Here is a 14603-nt window from a genome sequence, read left to right as displayed (position 1 = left end):
AGAATACCTATGTCAAAGTATGTTTGGCTTACGCGACTGAAATTTGGACTCTATGATGCTATTGGAGCCTTTAATATTGGATTAAGGTTTAGTATCATTATATTTGAAAGACCTAATATGATACCAGGACAGCATACCATTTCTAGATGCAATTACTTGAACCAGAAAAGAGTTAGCATGTCAAACTATAAAAATCAAGACACCTTACAGTGGATCAGAATACACCTTCAAGAAACACAGGAAGGTTTAGAGAAGCTGCAAACATAAAAAATTGACAAATTAAACCAGAAAGAAGGAAATATGTATGGGGATGGTGTTCATAATTAAGAAATACAATCAATATGCTCTTTTTACATTATATTTTTTGTATTTTTGTTATTTTTTAATGTTTTTTTATCACAATTTCAACTTATTTGTCATTTTTCTCAGAACACCTGTTTTTAATCTCCGGCAGAAGTACCTTGAGGACCGCTTGACCAATTTGAATGAAATTTTCAGAAAGTATTCTTTTTATAAAGATGTATGCAATCAACACACAACTTTTTAAAAACAGTTTTTAAACTAAAGAAATTAAAGAAAAAGTTTATCATTTTTATTCTTAAAATGTTTGCCAAAATTAAACAGGCCTACCACCTTTTTTTTCTTTTTTTTTCTTTTAAATATCTTTGCTTCCAACAAGGCTGTAAGCAACCACTAATTAGTGTTGTAAGTTACTGGAAGAAAAAAGATGAAGATTTTAGAGCAAGATAGCGATTGACAGACGACTTAAAAAATTTCAAATTATATGAATCAGGAAAGCAAGATAAAGGAAGCGAGTTCTAAAGAACTGATGTTCGAGGAAAAAACTAGACGAATAAGAATTTTTGGAGCACTTAGGAACAGTCACAGAAAAAGGATGAGAATTAATTGAATGACAAGTAACACGAGAATAAACTAGAGTTTAAAATCATGTTGTTTTTATTTGTTTCTTATAATTTTATTTATTGAAAGTTTTAACCTGTATAATATTTATATTTAAAAGTATTTCTTTGTTTTATATTTTTACATTTAGATTAAAATTGAAATATTTACTGTATTAGGCATTCTATACTTTTTAACTATTTAAGAGTTAAGAAACATTAAAAATGAATTCCGATACATCCCTAATTTGTATGTATATAAATAATACCATTTTGCATTCTTCTTTCCCGAAAGCTCATTTTTATTCCTCAATATTGAATATTATTTAGAGCTTTTACACTCAACGTACAATTTTTTTTTAATTTTTTTCCTTGGTTACAAATATTATATATTCCTTGATTACAAATATTATATAACGAAAACATATAAACAGTATATGTTTTAGACTTAAAATGTTTAAAATAAACTTATATAAAGCTAAATCAATGTCTTTTTAATGGAAAAAAAAATTCTAAAATAAACATCTGTTTCTTTCAAGGTTACTATCTTAATCTTAACTGTGAAGATGTCTTAAATAAATCGTACCTTTAATAAAGCATAACTTGTTGTTAAAGTTACCTTAAAAAATTGTTAGATTAAAAAAAGCATATTTATAAAAGTTATTTTTCTATCGCTCAAGCAACTTTTATATTAAAATTGTTAATTAGTATATGTTTATTATATATTTTGTTACTGAGGCTCATACTATTATTATAGACTATTAATAATATAAGTGGTTGGTTTCCATTTAATATTATTAGATAATATTATTGATCATCTTTATTAACTTTATGTTTGTATGCAGAGGCGATTCTACAAAAAAAATAGGGGGGGGGGGGTAAATCCTGAAAAAGTACCAACTGGCTTCTTAAAAAAATAAATAATGTCCTCAAAGCGAAAATTTTACCGACTGAATTGTGTCAAATACTCGACTAAATTTGGAAAAAAACCGACTATAACTTGAAAATCACCTTCTTCGGGGGAGAAGGGGGTGTAAACCCCCATACACACCCCCGTAAAAACGCCTTTGTTTGTGTGTATGTTTGTATATATATATATATAATATATGCATACATGTGTATATATGTATGTATTATATATATACATACATACATGCATACATTGTAACACATCGCTCAATAAGTCCGTAGGATGACATATAGATGGCAACACAAATTCCGAATCCGTATTGTTTTTAGAAAGTACCAACCTTCAAACGATATCTGTCAAAGTTTCATGACAATCGGACCATTATTTACCAAGTTAGTGTGTGAACGATTGAATCAACTTTTGTGAATTGAAAAAAATGGAAAAATCAGAATTTCGTGTGCTCATTAAGCATTGCTTTTTGATGGGAAAAAACACGGTGCAGACCAAACAATGGCTTGATAAGTGTTATTCGGACTCTTCTCCATCGAGGCAAACGGTTGAAAAGTGGTTTGCTGACTTTAAACGTGGTCGTACAAACACCGATGATGCTGAACGCTCCGGTCGCCCAAATTCGGCAGTTACTGAGGAAAACATCAAAAAAATCCATAAAATCGTCTTATCCGACCGCAAATTGAAATTGAAGGAGATTGCCGAGGCCATAAAGATATCAGAAGGCAGTGTGTTTACAATATTACACGAACATTTGGGTATGAGAAAGCTTTGTTCGAAATGGGTGCCGCGTTTGCTAACACCGGACCAAAAACAACAACGAATCGATGATTCTGAAGCATGTCTGGCATTATTTCACCGAGATAAAAAGGATTTTTTGCGTCGCTACGTCACAATGGATGAAACATGGATCCACCATTTCACTCCTGAGTCAAATCGACAGTCGGCTGAGTGGACACCAGCGGGTGAAAGCCGCCCAAAGCGCCCAAAGGCTCAAACTTCTGCTGGCAAGGTTATGGCCTCCATATTTTGGGATAGCCATGGTATATTGTTCATTGATTATCTTGAGAAAGGTAAAACGATCAACAGCGAATATTACATGGCATTATTGGAACGATTGAAGGCTGTAATTGACGAAAAGCGACCGCACATGAAGAAGAAAGAAATTCTCTTTCATCAAGACAATGCACCGTGTCACAAGTCAATGAAAACAATGGTAAAAATGAATGAATTACACTTCAAATTGTTGCCCCATCCACCATACTCGCCTGATTTGGCCCCCAGCGATTATTGGCTGTTCTCAGATCTCAAAAGGATGCTCCAGGGAAAGAGATTTGGATCGAATGAGGAGGTCATCGCCGAAACTGAAGCATATTTTGAAGGAAAAGATAAATCGTTCTACAAACATGGTATCGAAAAGTTAGAGAAGCGCTGGAATGACTGTATCGCCTTAAAAGGAGACTATGTTGATGAATAAAATCAAATTATGTCAAAATGTTGTTGTTTTATTAGCTATCCTACGGACTTATTGAGCGATGTGTTATAGGTAAAGCTACAGTTAAGCGGCACTCTTTTTTACTATATTGTAAATAGTACTTTATTGTGTCTGAAATATAATGATTGATTGAGTTTTCATTGTTTTACGAAAGCTTATAGTAATGCATATTTTATATTAATATTATGTAAAGTAATTATTTTAATATTTCTTGAATATTTTAAAATTTCTTCTTTGTTTTTTATTTTAAAAGATAGGTTTAGCTTTTTGTTCAAAACAATTTTAACACTTTTATATAGTAATATAATGTGATGTATATATCTATATATATATATATATATATATATATATATATATATATATATATATATATATATATATATATATATATATATATATATATATATATATATATATATATATATATGTATATATATATATATATATATATATATATATATATATATATATATATATATATATATATATATATATATATATATATATATAAATTGCAGTTTTAGAAAAAGAAGATAATACTAATTTGAAAACTTGCACCTTGATTGCAATAAGAAGATTAGTTTAAATTAGAGTTTCAAGCCATAAGGGCAATTGCCACCTTAAATAAGGATATCAGAAAGAGAGAATGCAATGTTATTGTTGATGGACTGCTAAACTCAAAGAAGATTGATACTCAAAACCATAAAGAGTACAACTCCAAATTGTTTAATGATCTATTTAGTGAAGTAAGCATAGATAAAAGTATAATCAAAAGAGTTCATTGTTTCAAACCGAAGAACGATGCTTTAAGCAGCCCTGTTTTAGTAGAATTAACCAACAACGCAAACAGAATAGAAATTTTGAAAGCCGCTAGAAAACATTGTATAATTTTTAAAAAGTATACATTAATCTGGATCAAACTGAGGTTGAAAGGAAACAAACAAATGAACTAGTTATTGATATGAACGAATGCAACAAAAAACTTGCTATAGAAAGAACTACAAAGAAGCCTTTTTGATACGGTATTTGATTATATTTAATTATTAATTGATATTGAATGTAAGCAACCATAATGATTAATGATACGTGAGGCATGGTAGAATGAATCACCAACAATAAATATTCTGAGTTATTCCTTGTACATATAATAAAGTGACAAAAACATTGGCTTAATAGCTGATCTGAATATTACCTAAAACAGGTTTTTAAATATACTAAATGATTGTTTTCTAACTAAAAATAAAAATCAACTAACAAATAAATAACAAGGAAACAACAAACGTATTAGACTTAATGATAACAGAATCTTCAGCTAGAGTTTTTCAAATGTTACACATGAACTGTTAAATGAACACATGTTAAATTCGGATGAAAAAAACATAACGGCAAATACCATTATGTTTTTTTCATATGAATTATAATTTAAACCAAACCCATAGTATTCAACTAGCCTGGAAATGCGGTCCGTTTTCTTATAACGCTTAAGTTCCTCTTTATTCGACTGCTCAGACTATTTAGAATGCATCAAATTGTAAAAATTGTATTTCGCTATAATTAAGTTGCATATATTCTGGGATAAATAATGAAATTGCAAGAGCAAATTGTATTTGTTTTGGTTATTCAAGAATTTATTTGGGTTTGCATATATATTTCGTGTTCCGAATAAAATGATGAATATAGCATAAAATGAAGACATCATCAGCTAATAAAAATAGTTACGTGACGGAGTTTGTTGTGGTTTGAATATGCTATATAAAAATATGTTAAAGATGCAAAAATTTCATCAACTGTATAACTAGATGGGTGTCAACGGATGTAAATGCTTATTATCATTGGCGGACGTGTATTTCAAGTACCCCTTTAGTAAGTCGCATAACATTTATTGAAAATTATACTCTAACCCTGAACCCAAAAATTAAAATTCATTATATGGAAAAACATACCCAAACCTAACCCTAAATCAAACTCGGAGCCTAACTATATGTTTCAGGGTTAGGGATTGGTTCGGGTATGGTTTTTAACAATACTCGTTTCGTATAAGACATTTTTACGGACTTACTAAAGGGGGGTGCCTGAAATACACGTCCGCTGTATCATTTATTCAAAATATATGAATTAAAATGTTATCTAATTGAGCTTAATAAACTCTATAATTCATATAAAGTATACTTAGCTGGATTAGTTCATAATTTATATCACTCTTTACTTTATGGTAGTTTATGGTTGTTTCTTTTCTGGAAACAAGAAAAATTAATGTACAATTTTATCATTTTAGATGGTTTAAAAGCACTTATTTATATTATATATTAGATGGTGTAAAAGCACCCTGACTATGCTTTCTACCTTAGATATATAATTTTCTATCTTAGAAAGAAGAAATATATACCTTTAAAGGTATAAATACCTTAGAAGGTAGAAAATTATACCTTTCTAAGGGTATATCACATACCTGACCCTACGTTATTAATTTCTACCTTTTTTTAGAGTGCAATACCCACAAAAAATGTTGTGCAAAAATGTTTTTTCTATTTTTAATAAATAAGTAAAAAACTTATTCAGTAAAAAAAATAAAAATTTTTTAAAATTTGTTTAAATATTTTAAAAATAGCCAGTATATCTTAAACTAAAGTTCAAAAGCTTCAATACAGTTTTTTGTTTTTATTATACTGTATTGCAATTTATATAATAGCTTATATAAAACATTATACTTGATGCAAAAAAAGTCTGCTACCAAATATTGCATCACTAACATACACAATCAAACTAATTAATTAAGTAATTTATTTGATATACACAATGTTTAGCATTATTTACATGTGGAACTTTGAAATAAACAAAGTCCCACAATTTTCAAAACAAAGTTCCAACATATGCAACTGCAAACTAAAATAACTAAAATAAATAAACTAAAATAATATTATATATAAATAAAATAAACTAAAATATGACTGTGCGGTTGCATAAGTTAGAACTTTGTTTATATATGTCTGTATGTATGTGAGTTAGTATGGTATGTATGTATTTATGTATGTGTGTATGTGTGTGTTTATGTATGTGTATATCTATGTGTGCGTGTATAATTGTGAATATATATATATATATATATATATATATATATATATATATATATATATATATATATATATATATATATATATATATATATATATATATATATATATGTACAGGGTGCGGGAAAAGTTCGGGAACTTTTTAATAAAGGATTGTATTACAATTTTATTAGTCGAAAAGAACTTTAATAGAATAACCTAAGAACATCAAAAAATATATATACATTTTGAATTACAAAAGTTTATTTTCAAAAATTCCTCCATTTGCTCTGATACAAGCTCCGAGACGCCGCGGGAACTGATCAATTTTTTCGTCGATTTTGCTCCACGCTTTCACCAAATCGCGCTTCAACGACTCCACCGAATTGTGTGGTTTAGAACAAACCTTTGCCTCTAGAATCCCCCAGATGGCGTAGTCGAGTGGGTTCAAGTCGGGTGAATACGACGGCCATTGCTGAGGCGACCACAATGCCAGAAAATTGTTTTTACAAAATACTTGCGTCGTTCTTTCTCGATGTGCTGGCGCAGAATCTTGTTGAAAGATCCAATTTTGGTTCTGATAGGTTTGTTGGGTCCAAGGCAACACTACGGCTTGAAGAATGTTAGTGACATAGTTGTTGGCGTTGATTTTGATTCCATTTTCGACAAAAATAAGCTCTGTTTGCCCAAAAATGACACAGAGTTTTTCGTCTGAAAAAAGAACTTTTCGTTGAAATTGAGCACCCGCGCTCCCGTAACAACCTTTGACATCTTTGTTTTCTTATTTCGCATTTTTTGTCATCTAGATCCTGGGCTTTTTGAAGCTTTAAAGACTTGAGTTTAAGTTCTTTATTCACAATATGACAGACACTGAGCTCATAAATGCCGATTTCTCTGGCCATTTGTCTCATTAAACGGCGGAAATTTTGTCGAATTCGGTCTCGGTTCAGTTTGCGGTTGGCAGGAGTGTTGGCAGTGCGTGGTATTCCACTACGAGGAAGGTCCTTACATTGGCCCAACTCCTTGAAACGTTTAATTGCTTTAGACACCACAGATTTACTGTCATTGAGTAAACGCACAATTTCGATTTGACGTTTATTTTGCTGGGAAATTATAGACGTACGAATGTTTTCACGTTTGAAAATAAAACATTATAGAAACATCTGAAAATAAAACATTATAGAACGTTTAATACATCATTCAAGAGAGAATTGAATAACAAATTCAACAATATAAAAATATTAATAAAACATTGTTTTACTCAAAAAAAATTTTAAAACAAAAAAAGTTTCCGAACTTTTCCCGCACCCTGTATATGTATATAAATGTATGTGAGCATTTGGCATAAAAATGTTTGATTGTGTATATAGATATATTTAATTATACTTTTGCTATTATTATCATTATTATTACTACGTCTGTTTTTATAAATATCATTTTTTTTTTAAATATCATTTTCGTTATTATAGTAATCATTAATATTATTATTATTATTATTGTTATTATTGTTATTATTGTTATTACTATTATTATTATTATTATTATTATTATTATTGTTAACGTTATGATTTTTAGAGTTGTTATTATTTATTATTAATATCATTATTATAAGGTGTTTACGCATCATTAGTAATTATACTATTTGTAAACATCCTTGAATTGTTTAGATCATGTAATTCAGAATATATTTATTTATCAGAATATATTATTATTTATTAATTTTATTGGTCTCAAACAGTATTTAATTAAAACAAGTACAGTGTTGTCTACAGCAGTGTATGATGATGTACCTAACAAATCTAGCTGACTTTATCACAACTGGTATCACTGCATTGCAAATGCCACTGCATTACAAATCTTTTACTTTAGAAAACAATTAAAATTTGTAAACAAAACTTCTTAAAAGTTTTCAGCTTATCTTTTGCAATAAAAAATCTACGAACTTGTACATAAAAAAAAACATTCCCACTAAATCATAATAGAATATTTTGTTTAGTAATGTAGTCGGATACACGATTAAACGTTATAATATAATTGATAAAAGAGGTACCTGTCAGATAAATTTAGCTTATAGCAGGGTACCATTTAAGTCATAATAAAATATCTTGTTTAGTAATGTATCATGACTTTGTGGGATACTTTTTTGCAATCTGAATTAAATAATTTTGCAATCTAATAGGATAAAAAATAATCTTTCCTTTCTTTTATTCTTTGCTAAATTGTTTATCAGTAATCTTGTTCTTGTGTTTAGCGTTGAGGTGACGAGTCACCTTGGGATATACATCGTTTTTTGCAAAACAAACACATAAATTTACTTTCCTCACTTCGGTTTGGATAAATTAAATTAGGTAATCTAAAATTTGAACTAAAATTGAGGTCCAATAAATAGCAATTCAATAGTAGCTAAAGCAGCATTGAGTTTATTCAAATTATCAAAGTGTGCACCATAAAATGTCATTTAAAAAAAATTTGATGCACTCTCAGTTCGGTCACCCCATAAAGTTCAAATTATTTTACGAAACCTCGAGACAACGGCCCGCGTTTCCAGACTAGTTAAAACTATGACTATAACTGAACGGTAATTGCCCGTTATAAAACATAAAATCTAGTGATGCTTTTTAAAAATATAACGGGTATTTTTTTACAGTATTCTTAAACGTTATTAAAGACTAATTTATTGAAGCTACCATCATATAAGGTTGAAAATTTAAACAATGGTGATTGTACCGTCGGGGGCTCGGTTTATAGATGTTAGAAAAAAATTCGCATCAAGAAAAAGTTCTCAAAACTTTGGTAGAGTGGAAAAAACTAGTCACGTTTCGCCAGGATTTTTCTCTGATATTGAAGTGAGTATAAATGAAGATTAGGATAATTATTTGAGCAGCCGTGGAGCAGCGGTTGTGTTCTGGCTCAGAACACAAAGTCAATAAGCAAAATTGGTAGGGAAGGAGGCGTGAACTCCTAGTTAAATGCTCTTCCGCAGTGCTCTGTGGTAAGACCGTAAGGACTTTAGGGAGCATATAAATAACCTAAAAAAATAAAAATTGATGCCAGTACAAGTGCTTAGTACTTAGTTTAAGTACTAAGTAGTCTAAGTACAAAATATCGCAATATTATTTGAAAATAATATAATCTTTCAAAGAAGAAAAAACAGTTAAAAAAAAGAACTGTTTAGAAAATATGTAATGTTTCTCAACATTACACATTTTTCTAAAAATTGCAGTTCAAAGTTTGTCAGATTCATATGATCTCGGACAGCTCAACCACAGAGTTTCCTTTGATACCACAGTACACTGGCTATTTAAAAGAGGCTTGTGCAATGTTAGCTAGGTTTCGTGGCTGGTCATTATTTTTGTTAACTTGCAGCTATTATGTTGCAGAGCTCCAAATAAAACGCTTTTATATTAAAGTAGCCGTAAAAAAACTGTTGGAAAATCAACTATTTAAAGAGCTGGGACAACATTATTGCAAACAATGAAACAGTGTCGTTGAAGTTTGTTCACTAAAAATTTAAGGGTACCTGATTAGAGAGCAAACTCATTTGATAGAATGGTTTGACGCTGTTTAGGGCACAGTGGTTTTTTATCTGCGAGAGTTCAGATTGAGCAACTTTTGAAGTAAAGCTTAACTTTTAAATTTTTTAGTCTTATCTTTTAGAAGTAGTATATTTTATATATGTTTTTTGATTGAATGTTCATTTTGATTATTTTAAAACAAATGATTTACAAAAGCATTTATATTCATATGTAAAAAATTAAGAAATTAACTCTCAGCGAAATTTATTTTTTACACTAACAGATCTTTTGATTTTGTTTCAGAGTTAAATGAAACAAATCTTTAGCAGCAGAGACGTAGCAAGGGGAGGGCAGTCACCCCGGGAGCCACTCTTGGGGGGGGGGGGAGCGCCAAAAAGGGAAAAAAATAATAAAAATTAATGAATTCACAACTCAGATCCAGAGCCAACATTGACTAACAGTCAAACGATTACAAGATCCCACGATGAACTTTAAAGATGTAGCATCTGATATGAAAATGTTGAAAAATTATCTCAAAGAATTTCGTGATCATTTGTGCCAAAATGCAATTGAATTTTGAGAATTGAATTACAAGGACAGATGTACGGAATGGGGAATTGAAGCTGAGAGGAGAGTCAGGTGACGGCGAATAATGCCAGGTGAAAGGGCTGGAGATAGTGGCCTCTCTGCTGAAGATGAAGTTAGCAGAGATTTGAAAATGATATTGGACCGTTTCCAACAAGAGCTAACAACTCGCTTTAGACGATTAAATTATCTCAATGAAAAATTTGGATTCCTGCTCAATGTGAGAGTATTACTAAAGAGAGATAATGATGAAAATCAAGAAATTTTGCAGCAACATTGTTTGAATCTGGGAAACTCTTACAGTACAGATATCAGTGAAGCAGTGTTATTCACTAAAATCGCAGACTGTCAGATCCAGCTTAATTCTACTGGATTTACTTTCATTTATTTTGTCATACGGAAATGACGTTTTTCCAAACTTACGCATTTCATTACAAATCTTGCTCACAATTGCAGTGTCAATAGTCAGTTGCGAACGTTTCTTCAGCAAGTTGAAGCTTATTCCTTCATATCTCTGAGCTTCAATGGGGCAACAACGTCTTGTTAATTTGGCAATCCTTAGTGTCGAAAGAAAAACTCTAGAATCAACAGACTTTGACGACATAATAAATAAATTTGCTTCAGTTAAAGCTAGATAGATCAAATTATAATTTATAAATAGTTGTTGATTATTGGATCTGATTGACCATCAGCCATCTGCATGAACCATAATGGATACGTAACTGGAAACATGAGTTAAATTGAGTTTGCATTATGATTAGCATTTGCATTTTTTTAATTAAAATTGTCATATACTTGGAAACATTAAGTTTTTTTTTATTTCACATGTCTGCTTTAGGGGGGAGGGGCGTCGATTTCCAGCATTGCCCTGGGCGCCAGAAACCCTAGCTACGCCACTGTTTAGCAGTGTCACTTTAAATTTTATTTTTGGACCTAACCTTCGTTAATTTTTTGGGTGATGTGCTATTATACTAATTACGAGTTTGCATTAGAGGTGGTTTAAAATCATGCTAAACCATTCGTACTGTTTTCATACGTACGTGCTATATAGATCCGTTAACCGCGGCGATTACATTAAAATCTTTACCACAACATAAAAAATTTCTATTTATAATATAATATAATAAAATATATATATATATATATATATGTATATATATATATATATATATATATATATATATATATATATATATATATATATATATATATACATATATATATATATATATATATATATATATATATATATATATATATATATATATATATATATATATATATATATGTATATATATATATATACATATATATATATATATATATATATATATATATATATATATATATATATATGTATATATATATATACATATATATATACATATATATTATAATATAAAATATAATATAAACATAATATAATATAAATATAATATAAACATAATATAATATAAATACAATATAATGTAATAATAGAATATAAAGAACTTAAGCCATCTTTTCCATATGCAGAAAGATGAACTTATTTGTAGAGCAAGTGAAGAGCAATAAAAAGAATTGAACTCAGAATCTACTCTAAATAAAAATTCTTGAAAAACACCAGTAAAAAAAATGCTAAGATCGGATTCAAAGAATTAGCTACAGCTTCTGCGCCCTCACTATTGACTCTGAATCAGGGGCTAAAATTGCAATTTATAATCTTTAAGGTAGCTAACTTTCAGACATAAAGCAAACTCCAAAGATTAATATTTTTATATTTATTTCAAATAAGGATGCTTTGCAAAAAAATTAAGATAATTGAGCAAAAAAGCCCCACCCACCTCCTCCCCCAAACGTGAAAGCAATAAATTGATAAAATATTTTTTCAACTATTCTTAACTAGACTTATTGTTCAAATTAATAAAACTTCAATTTATCATTAAGTTTATTTCTGATGAGTATTTATTAATGAAACACTGTGTAAAATGAAAAAAGTTTTATAAGTGATTTTTTACCATATATATGTGTATATATATATATATGTATATATATATGTATATATATATATATATATATATATATATATATATATATATATATATATATATATATATATATATATATATATATATATATATATATATATATATATATACAGAGGCGATTCTACAAAAAAAGTAAGGAGGAGGGGGGAGGGGAGGGTAAAACCATTAAAAAGTTCCGAATGGCTTCTGAAAGAAAAAAATGTCCTCAAAACTAAAATTTATTTGACTGAATTGTGTCAAATAACCGACTAGCCGACTAAATTCGTAAAAAACCCGACTTTAACTTGAATTGACTTGTTTGGGAGGGAGGGGGGCTCCATCCCCTTTCCCACCACCTTCCTTTTACACACTCCTAATCCCTAAAATCATCTCTCTCTCTTTATATATATATATATATATATATATATATATATATATATATATATATATATATATATATATATTTATATTTATATATATATATATATACGTTTTTTGCAATAAATTGATACATTTTAATTTAGTTACATTTACAAGAAAAATTTAAAACTTCAATACCTTACCTTTCAAGGAAATTATTTTGAATATGTGTTTGTTAGGTTCTAAGCTCCAGCAAAGGTAATTTTTTAAAAGCATTATTTAATCAGTTCCTAAATATTTTACAACTTTCTTAACAAATCGCAAAACTAGTTGAATTAAATATAAATGTTCAAATGGAAAAAATGAAAACAGAGCCAATTATCAAAACAAATTTTCTCAAACGAATTATTACAATGATTCATTCGAATGGACGCTTAGGTTTATCTTTGCAAGGACATAGGAATGATAGTTATTTTGATCCAACTCAAACTAATGAAGCACTAACTGAACAACAAGGTAATTCTAAAGAACCTTCTGCATTTAGAATTGTTAGCGGAGATTGAGAACCTTTTTAACTGAACATTTACAAAATACAAAATAATGCAAAAAAATAACTCTTATGTGGTAATTAACTTTTGTGGAAAGCTAATTTTAAAGCAGTTTTTTTTTCAGTTTTCTGTAACGTTTGCCGAGATAACTTAGATAACTGAGATAACTGAGATAACCGAGATAACCGAGATAACCGAGATAACTGAGAGTGTTTATAATAAGTAGTTGTGCATTCTTTATAATTACCGATAAAGTATTGTGACTCTCGCGTGTCTTACACAAGGGAAGGGACGGGTGGTGGTGGGACTTAAAGGGTGGGTGGAAATTTCAGTCCAGATCTAATAAACGGGGGAGGGGGTCTAAACAAAAGGGTGGGTGGGAGTAACAAAATAATTTAATTCTAGCGTGGCTTGCGGTCAAATGCCTATTTTTAACAACTGTTTTATCATAGTTTCTATAGGATTTATTTAATATAAGTTTTATACTATTGTGAGAAATAAAAAAAAAACAAGTTTTCGACAAATCAAAACTTATAAGATTTTTTTAAGGTCGAAAGTTTTTAGAGCCTGATTACACTGAAAGTTTTTATTTTTATCAGTGAATGATGTATGTATTTTATTTTAATTTTTTTCTGTTTTGAGATGTCGTGTTTTTGTTGATAACAAGTAAAAAATTTTAAACGGTGGAAAGGGAAACTTAATAAGCTTGGAGTGGGTGGAAAAAAATTTTTCGAAAGATAAAAAAACTTCCCTTCCCTATCTTAACCAGCTAAGAATGAAAAGAAGAACTTGTTGGATTAGTAAAAATTGAAGATTTTACCGTCACACAGCGGAGTATTTCATGGTAAAAGTCGATCAAAAGTCGATTCCAAGAATTTTATAAAAGTATAATATTAACTATACATTATGAAAGCTTTATAAAGGCTTCATCACTGAATAACAATTTTAGTGTTGCCCATTCCCTCTTCTAGGTATAACAGTAGTTAAAACTCAGACTTCGCGTGAACTGTTTGTATTTGTTTTTCACGCTTCCAGTCAAACACATCTTTTAAAAGTAAGACATCTTTTAAATGTCCTGCGTGATGCAGGGCATTGTGATGCGTCTAGAATAATGAAAGATATTAGCTGTTCACCGGAAAGGGCTAAAAAATATGGAGAAAACTTTAATTTCACTCAGAATAATGATATAAAAAAACACACACCATCAGAAGCATTATCAATATTTG

Source organism: Hydra vulgaris, chromosome 13 (genome assembly GCF_038396675.1).
Source record: "Hydra vulgaris chromosome 13, alternate assembly HydraT2T_AEP".
In the NCBI taxonomy this organism is placed as follows: Eukaryota; Metazoa; Cnidaria; class Hydrozoa; order Anthoathecata; family Hydridae; genus Hydra; species Hydra vulgaris.
Note: the sequence above shows the minus strand (reverse complement) of the source record.